The sequence below is a fragment of the Rhyacophila brunnea genome, unplaced genomic scaffold (assembly GCF_057557595.1).
Source record: "Rhyacophila brunnea isolate RB1 unplaced genomic scaffold, BYU_Rbru_1.0 scaffold_185, whole genome shotgun sequence".
Taxonomy (NCBI): Eukaryota; Metazoa; Arthropoda; class Insecta; order Trichoptera; family Rhyacophilidae; genus Rhyacophila; species Rhyacophila brunnea.
The window spans coordinates 174,321-182,574 of NW_028232843.1; positions in this window are offsets into that span (position 1 = coordinate 174,321).

Genomic DNA, 8,254 nt, shown 5'->3' on the forward strand with positions numbered 1-8,254 from the left:
CAGTGGTATTTACTAATCGATGCGCAAACGTAACCGACGAAACTCGTGCATAAATGACAGATCGTATTGTATAAAAAAATAATAGGCAAATACTCTTCAAGAATTTACTTTTAACGTAAATATATAATTGAACATATCGCTCCTAATACATGACACATAATATTATCGCACTCACCTCATCAGGCGGCGGAGGAAGCCGCTCCGCGAACTTCTGATTTTGATCGATGTGTCATTTTGTGTGTGAAGAAACAAGCTAAGTAATACAGTAACAAACAATTTAATTGGTAACAACAAATATGCCTGTACCAAATAAGAAACAAAAACTTGGTGGAGCTAGTAGTAGTAATTCTGACAGACAGTGAAAATGGAAAACCGTTCAGTTATGGGAAATCTATAAAAGAAGCGTGGTTAAGACGGCTTAACTTTTTTATAAGTCTGATACGATATCACTGCTGTGTTTGCTCCTTTACCTCGTTATATTTTAACGTTATATTAATAATGAATGATCAATGTGCATTTACCATTGTATGTTGGGGTCTTAAATTACTGATATCTTCTCCTCGACAGTATTTGACGTTAGCCGCGTCTAGGCATAATGTTGATATATTAATATTTTGTAGTTGTGATCCTTATCGTCACAACTACAAAATTAAAGAGAAAGAAGAATCTCTAGCTAGGTAGGAGTAGAGTATAAAAGAACAGAGCATGAGACAAAGGCATGGGTTACGTGCATCCTTTTCAAGCTGAACAACAATTACTTCCGTAACCTCGCAACTGACAACTGTAAAAAAAATTTAAATTAGAAATACAAAAAGGGATTGCACGGCTGAAGGCACGTGCAATCTATGATTAAAAGATGTAGTTATTAAAGTCCTGGACGCCACACGGTCTTGATACCGTGAAAGATTACAATTATATATCAGTGTGGAATAAAGGGGAAATAATAAATGAAAGAGCAATTTATGTACTTGACCGAACTATATTATAGCGAAAACAAGAATATTACATTAAAAGGTTATAAAGGAAATACTATAATAACGGCAAGCAGCTAAGTTTTAAAAGAAACATTGGAAGATAAGTGAATCAAATAATAATAGTTTTACAATACCAAACTTGGAACGACACAAAGGCTTGAAGCACTGCGGCTGCAATCGTGCTGCTTTAAGTGACGTCCATTATAAATGTTGGTAAAACCAAAGCAGAGCACGACTTTCCTGTATGACAGACCGAATCAAAAAGCCCTGTTGCTACTTTCACACCTCGCGACGTCCGCTGCGGCCGGAAATTCTCTCAGCGACATCTGTGGAATCGCGAACGCTCCATGACTTGACCATAAATATTCGACGGGGTTGCCAGAGTATGAATGTTGGTTATGGTCATTTTGAACATAACAATGTTTCCACCTGGATCTTTTACTGTTTTTTTTAAATTTATTAAGGAAACAAGCAGTTACATTTTAATTACAAAAATATGTTTTCAATAGAATAATGAAAAGTTTTGACAACCAGCAAAGTTTCTATATATCAATTTTAATATAGTTAAGCCTCGCAAGACAAAAAGTAAGGATAACATAAAAATAAAGACATTACTCAAAAAAATGGGGAAGACTAATAAAAAGTCAAAAAAGTAACATATTTTTTAAATATATAAGTATATATATCAATTTATACAATATTTTGGTTGCGCGTTTAAAAGAAACAGGTGAATTATTAAATATATCAACGGTGGAGGAATACATATTGTAATAATTTAAACAAGAGCGCCGAATAAAAGAGTTTTGTGCATGATTAGAATCGCTACGACTGACATGATAAATAATGGTAGTAATTACCGGTTATTTAAAATTCTCATCATTTATTAAAACTTTTATGTTTTATTTAGATTATCGCTAGAAGCACTGTACCGGCTAATGTTGCGAGTCTCATATCGCCCTGGGACGCGAATGAAGCACAAGCGTCTAGCGAAGACCTACAAATTGAGGAACAAGACATTAAGAAAGATCTCAAGGAATATATAGAAAGGTTCAATATTGTCGCCTGTCGCAATAGTAATCGTGATATTTTTCAATCGATTAATATGGTAAACACAGAATTTTTAGTGGCTGTTATACAACTGGAAAAAAAATTGTTTCATAAACAAAATTTTGTGTGCAGTATCTGTTTTAATTTTTTTTCGTCTTTGAACCTAATGTTGCTTCACAAAGCGATACACAAAACCACAATTGCGAAAACGACAGATTCCGTTGAAAGGAAGGTTAAATGTGACGATGGTCATTTTTCAAGATTTCGTTCTGGTCACGTCGTGAAATCACTCAAAATGACTCATTTGGGAAAAAAGCCATTTAATTGTGATAAATGCAATTACTCATGCAGACAGTCAGGTCACTTGAAAATACACGAAATGAGTCATTCTGGTGAAAAACCATTTAAATGTGATAAGTGCAATTACTCATGCAGACAGTCAAGTCACATGAAAGTACACGAAATGAGTCATTCTGGTGAAAAACCATTTAAATGTGATAAGTGCAATTACTCATGCAGACAGTCAAGTCACATGAAAATACACAAAATGAGTCATTCTGGTGAAAAACCATTTAAATGTGATATATGCAATTACTCATGCAAACAATCTGGTCACATGAAAAGACACGAAATGAGTCATTCTGGTGAAAAACCATTTAAATGTGATAAGTGCAAATACTCATGCAGACAATCAAGTGACATTAAAATACATAAAATGACTCATTCTGGTGATAAACCATTTAAATGTGATAAGTGCAAATACTCATGCAGACAATCAGGTGACATAAAAAAACACAAAATGACTCATTCTGGTGAAAAGCCATTTAACTGTGATAAATGCAATTACTCATGCACGACATCTGGTAGCATGAAAAGACACAAAATGACTCATACTGTTGGAAAGCTATAATGTGATAAATGTTATTACTCGTGCATAACGTCTAGTAGCATTAAATACAGAAAGACCCAATCTACTCTACTCGTGCATAGAATTGCATAAAAATATTCATTCTGGTGAAAAACTTTTAAACTACATTATATTGTTGTTGAATTTAATAAAACGCAATTTTTTTGTTATACTTATTCCAAATTTAATCAATAAATTAGGTCCGGTTTCGTCCGACTCAGAGGGATGGATTTTAATAAATTAAACATGAAATGTGAAGAACAAAATTACTTATACAGTCAGGTAAAGCCATTTACATAAAATAATTGCAATTTCTCATGCATATATTTTATAGATAGATGAGTATTTTTTGACAAAGTATATTCTGTTATGGTTTGGTTTCGCAGGGTTTAAGGCGATATACATATTTTTGATAATTAACAATTTAAACTATATTAATTAATAAATATGTAAGAACCTACCTATCTGAAAACATTAAAGTCCAAGATAAACTTACAATTAAAAAAAATGTTATAACATGTGAATTTGTCAAAGGACCCCGCCTTATTATTACTTATGGACATATTTGTTAATGTCATATTATTAAGGTATTCGTTTATTAAGTTTTCTATGATGTGCTTAAGAGATATTTACTTATTCATTGTTTTAATATTTTTTATATTCATTTTAAAAAACATCGATTTTTATAAAAATATAAATGTGTGCAAGCTTCGTACTTTTGCGCTAGGTGCCTCTGCACATCTATTCTTTACACAAGATTGCTATCGAGGGTAGTTTTTCATTTTTATGTCGAAGTATTAGCACGTATTGTAACAATTACAACCAACTTCTAGTAGCTAATACTTCGACACAAAAAAATGAAAACCCCCCTCGATAGTTGCCGATAGTAGCATTTCGTTTATGTCTGTATATAATTATAGGTGTTCTTTAATGTTCTATGCATGCTCCTTTTAATTATTAAGAGTTTGCCTTGTTATGGTAATAATAGTTATGTCCGAAGAGATTGGAATTGGTTAGGTATGTGTAAATAAAATGTCAGCCGACGGAAGTTTTTGTTTTGAATGAATGAACCCAACATTTTTAGCTGTTTGACAAGTGGAAGATACCAACCTGCTGAGTATGACGATAGCTTGGTTAAAAACTGTATTTAGTGACAATATGTATTATATTTTGTATACAAATAAAGAAAATCGGAAGCATATTTGGTTTTAATCGTTTTTATTCACACTATCCCATTCATAATAAGTAGCACCTGTTCGCACAAGGAAACTACATTGATATGAGATTTATTATTGTAACCCATATAGATATTGCCATCTCCCGTCAGAGCGAAGAAGATGCATTCACTTTCTTCGCTCGATATGCTGGTTGCTGGTCATCGTCTGTAATTTGGACTTGGGAGTGAAAAAATAAATACCTCGGAAAGGCCTAAGCCGGCGATTTTTATTTTACTTATACTTTTACTATTTATTACATTTTTATCAATTTTTCCGAGCCCCGAGAAATTTAATAATATCTTTATTATGAGAGACGCTGATAATAAAAAATTAATATTTTGTGCTCCTTGAGCCCCTTATTACATCTGTGAAGGGTAATGCGCGGGTGGGTGGGGGCCTTCTCAGTAGTGAGCGCACCGAACGCTTTTTTGGTAGGTTTTATGCCTAAAGGCGTAACCCGGGTCGCAAATAATACCATCATAACATACCTCTTGAGACCCGAAGGAGACCAGCCATCGAAAAAAATATTTCTTTGATTATATGGATGAGAAGTATTAGTCTATTGACAAAAAAATAGTTTTAGGTTTTTTTATTTTATAACAAGTAAAATTTACTATAATTATGCACATTATGTGGATATCAGGTCACACTGCAGATGAATATTACCTACTCTATCAACTTAGAGAAGGTAAAGAAAACAACTTGTTCAGAAGAATGGATAATTTGATTAGAACATCAAAAAATAAAAACAATACAAATCATTATTAATAAGATAGTAAATATATTTACACTTAAAATTATGAAATAAAACCCTAAATATATACTTTAAAATTGCTTTAAACTGCATCCTATACCGTGTGATACAGCTCAAAGCAAAATTTTGTAAACAGATATATGTTGCATTTTATGCAAATATACCTGGTGCGGGACTTGCATCCAGGATATCTGCACACGGATGTTGAATGGTCATCCTGAAAGCGAGAAAGATGGCTAACGTTGTCCAAACGCACCTCAGCGATCGGTTGGGGGACAACATTTCTCCCGCGAGCTGCTGGCTCTGTGTCTACCTGCGATGTCGAGGTTAACATGTTTCTTGGCCGACCTCGTGCTAGCGGTGTTATAATGTTGGCTACCCGACCTTCATACCGAATCATAGATTTTGCTTATCTGATTCGGTACGACAACAGTCCCATAATGTCCCTTCGGGGTAAATTTTCTTGCAATTCCGCATATACATCAGCCAACAATTATTTACGACCGCAAAGTCCACAAAGTGGTTAAAAACCCTCACAGGCCATTTGCATGTCTTTACCGCAGTCCGGTAATAAGCGATCATGCGATCGCAAAGATCAATGCCACCCATCAACATAATATGTTAGTGCTTTACAATGGCCGGCTGAATGACATTGATCCTCCTCTTTGCTTTCTTCGACCATCGCATGCAGGTACCTACAGGAGTACTGCCGACCACAGTGAAAAGTAATAAGACGGATTTATTATCTTCCCACTTGACAACACAGACTTTGACATCCTGCCGAACCTTCTCATCCAAATCTCCCCTCTGCATTGCTTTATCGTTTTTTTTAATTTCTTTATCATTCTATTACTTCTGACAGTTCCAGTTAGGAATATTTTGTCTTGAAGTAACGAATCGGAGAGCTTTAAACTGGTGAAAAAACGATCATTATAGACAATGCAGGAGGAGTCATTGGGGAGAGTAACTTGAGCACACTTGCGCCCAGACCGAACTGCTTCATATCTTCATCTGATACCGTTCCCTTCCTTACAAATATGTGTAAATCTATCACTAATCCATCTCTGGCCGCGAGAACAAAATTTTTAAGGCCTACAGGATTTGGCTTGTTAGACACAAATTGCCTGTGTTCACAGCGACCAGTGAACGGTATTATTTGCTCGTAGATGGAGTTATGGGCAGGTCTGGGCAAAGTATGGCATTTTTTAGTACCTCACTCAAAAAGGAACTATTCTTCCAAAGTTTATTTGTGCAGTCCGTGCGGTCAGCAGTATTATCTGCAAAATGCAAGTGATTCTGCAGTTCGAAGTAATGGTCTCAGGGCATTGTTTAATATTAAGTAAAGTAGGTACCTATATAATGTCTAATTGTACAGTGTTTGAAGCATACCAATGAAGGCGCAGTACCAAATGTTTGAAACTCAACGCGTGGAATCATTCGGTCATATTATTATCATATTCAATGAAGTGTGGACAATTCACGTCATAGGTTATTTGCGCGTTTTAACACATCGTCGTGGTAAATGCAATAGGTCGTATGTCAAAGATACCAAACTTTTCAGGAGAGACAAAAAACTATCCCATCTTAACCCCAATGCACCGATTTTTTTCACAAATTTATTTACTTAGTAGAATTTGTTCCCTGTTAAGACTGTTATCATCATTTTGATGTAAGATGAATAATAAGAAAGTTAGGTTGACATACAACTATTTGATCGTCAATGTTGGCCACTTTTGTTGACATAAGTCCAATTTTTATGCAAACATACCTAAATTGAAAACACTAAAATTAGGTATTTATAATGAAACAAAATATAATATTATATTAAAATAGACATATTATTATACACTTGTACATAAACGTTTAAAAAGTAAGCTTGAACTAATGAAAAAGTTTTTTTTTATTATAAATCTCTGTTTAATTAGGCACTTGTATAAAAACGATTTCAATGTTTAAAAGAAAAGATTAAAAGTTAATATTCAAAATAACACACAATAATTTTTAAAAAGATTTATTTAAAAATATCATAGTTTAATTATGTATTTGCATAAAACAGAGCAGGTAAATACCTACTTAAAAGAAAAAAGAACAGTTTTAAAAGAATACTTTTTTTTAGAAAAGTAATTTTTTTATTTAAACGGTAGGTAGCATTATTTTGTTTTCTTCCAAAAATTTGTGAATAGCAAGCTGCGTTGTTCATCACTGATTGTATCGCACTTAAAGGCTATTTTTGGCCCACCCTTTTGAGCATGTCACTATGCCCACCACAACGTGGACCTATGGTCATAGAATCTTTTTTAGACGTCTGTCTATACTTGCCGCCCTTGCCGGACTCTTCATGCTTCTCAAAACCCGCATAAGACTTGCCTAGCAATCGCAGTTGAGCTGATTGAGTTAAGTTGAGCAGTTGAGATGTATCTATAGTCTAAGCAGTTGAGAGTTTTTTTTGCCTCTTCCACTCTTTACAATTATTGCTTTGCCCTTTTCGTTTTCTTTGATTGACTTGCTCAGTAGGTTCGTCACCATGGGTGTCAGACTGCATAGCAAACTCCTCTAAGTCTTCTGATGAGCTTGATTGATTTGATTCAGGTTGATACAGAGCTTCAGAGTCACTACTGATATCAGATAGTAAATGTTCAGGACCACTTAGATGTTCAGTCATCGTCATATCACAATCTATATTTTATCTCAGGGCTGATTGTGTTGATACAATGTTCTCTGCTATCTTTATATCCGAAGGTTGCCTCAGCAATGATTTTGATTATTCTAAAATTGGAGTTTTGATAGTCAAAGTATTATTAACCTCAGCGAAATCGAGTTCTATTTCTGAACCAATATTTTGAAAAGTGACTTCAAATGGATGCTCTAAGACTAAGAGTTCAAGTTCCGCTGCATTCCCAGGTTCAACTTGTAACGCCATATCGTCAGTGGTTCTTACGACTTCACAGGTTATTTGAGGTCCTGAAGAAAATAATCATTTTTAAATTTGATAATCGTTAATGCATCTCAGCAAAATATCATCTCCACTCCACATTTGTGGCGACATAATCTTATTTATTCTTACCATTAGTATCCGGACTATCCGGTGAAGTAATGTTGCTGACTGCTAAAGATACCAAGTACCGCCCACAACTTCCATTAATCATTTTAATAGCTTTTTACTAAATAATTTTCAACTAAATAAACAGTGTCACTGTAAAACTGTCAATCGTGATTGGTGAACAAATAATTACTTTGGCAATAAATAAATGAGACAAAAAGTCATCATCATCATCAGTAGCACGACAACCCGGTGTGGGTCTTGGCCTCCTCCAACAGCTCCCTCCACCTGTCCCTATCCAGTGTGGCCGCTTTC